Source organism: Camelina sativa, chromosome 16, assembly GCF_000633955.1.
Source record: "Camelina sativa cultivar DH55 chromosome 16, Cs, whole genome shotgun sequence".
NCBI classification, from domain to species: domain Eukaryota; kingdom Viridiplantae; phylum Streptophyta; class Magnoliopsida; order Brassicales; family Brassicaceae; genus Camelina; species Camelina sativa.
In genome coordinates this window covers 19,678,694-19,680,737 of record NC_025700.1, presented here as the reverse complement: position 1 = coordinate 19,680,737, position 2,044 = coordinate 19,678,694, and positions in this window count along the sequence as shown.

The following is a 2,044-nucleotide window of genomic DNA, read 5'->3' as shown; positions in this document are numbered from 1 at the left end:
CAGTCATAACTTACAAAAAATCTGTCACCACTATATGTCAAACTAGCAATTAATTTTACGTTTATAAATCTGTCGCAATGTGACAGATTTTTTAAGTGAAAAATAAAACTGTTACAACAATCATAAAAAATCTGCCACAAAATTCCTAGAAAATTGACTAAAACAATGAAAATCTGTCATGATTTTATAAATAAGTCTGTCGCGTTAAGAAAATCTGTTGTTCACAAAAAAACTGTTGTTACACACTTCAAATAAATCTGTCATAGAAAACAACTCTGCCGTCAAACTCTGCAAATTAATCTGCCATCTAAAATAAGTCTGCCAAAGAAAAACTGCCATCGACAATAAATCTGCCACTTACAAATTAATCTGCCATTACTTGTATGGCAGACTTTTATTAAAAAAAAAACGAAATTACAGGAATTTTTAACCAAGGGTAATATTAACTTTTTTTCCTAACAAAGCAAAAAAGAGTATTTTCGGTATGAAACTAACCCAACTGATCCTCAAATTTTAGGAGCTAATCTAGCAATTAACTGCTCAATTTGGATCAAACTAGTGATTTTCCCTTTATTTTTTCTGTTAAAGCATTTATCAAAGAAGAAAAAGAATAGCATATTGAATATATTAAAAAAGATTAAAAACAAAAACAAAAACAAATTTATCACATCTCTAGCTAAACAATATTTTTTTTTTTGAATATCATGTTAAATTGAATTCAAAAGAAAAGAACGTTTTTACATCTTAGTGGCACTTAACGTAGAGTGTATTCCTTTAAAAAAAAGAAATTATAGAGCAAAAATTTGAAAACAAAGTGCGCAGTCGTGATTGTAGCCACAATTGAAAACCCTCCTCATAGCAACCATCACCCAGCAACGTAATAGAGGACAACCGGTTCCGAATTATCTTATCAACCCATCGTATCAAAAAAGAACTTGTGTTGGGCGCTTCCCCATGTCGTCTAGCGTTCCTCTCCTGCCATATCGCATACACCACAGCCTGAAAAACATATCTTTGAAGAAAGCTATCCACCCAGAGATGATCCCTGTTGGGAAATAGTTTTTAGTGTTGTAGACCAGTCCAAGGAGAAAGACCCCTTAAAAACACCCCTTGCAAGGATGTGCCAAATTTCGGAGGCAAAGGACCATGAGAAAAAAAGATGATCCCTAGTCTCCAAACTTTGAGTACACAGCACGCAAGTCGCAGAAGCTCGACGATTCCACCTGAGAAGACGATCTCCCGTTGTGAGACGGCCATGAACTACTAGCCAAGTACAAAACGAGTATTTCGGTGTCCCATAGGCAAACCAAATCCCTTTATGCCAGGCAACCTTGCTTGAAGACGTGCGTATGCTGTCCCAGGTCTCCTTTGTAGAAAATTGTTGTCTAAATCGATCGTTATGACCTCGCCAGAGTGTTATGTCAACAGCATTGGTTCGGCTCTGCCGTGCTTTTTTTAGTTCTCCTCCAATTAAAAGAAAATTGTTAGCTCGGTGGCGAGTACTAGCCCAAGCTTCCGCAACAGTCATCTGACGACTGATCCCCATGTCAATAAAGCCTCTAATGCCAGCTATATCAATTAACCATCCTTGGGCAGACCAATCATCATACCAGAAAGACGTATTCTCCCCCGACCCCAACTGAACTTTACAAAACGGTTTTGCTACCTCACGGTACTTGAAACGCCGTGACGGCAGACCAATCATCATACCAGAAAGTATATCTCTTTTTGAGAATCCAAAACACTCATTAGTCTTTAGCTAAATAAACATTTATTCTCTTTGTCTAACCTTTATTAAAGTTTCGACTAGCATGGTTTGTTTCCTTTACAGTTCATAAAGACATACAAATATGATTTGAGCTAGTAACACCAACTTTACCTACTTCTAAATTATGGCAAATCATCTTTATTAATATGACCATGATCTCTTTCTTTGTTTCTAATATATTTTTTACTCAGTTATTTTTATAATTTCTTCCTCAAAATTGTAATACTAATTGTAGATTTCAAACAAAGTATAAATAATAAGCTATTTAATAACTTT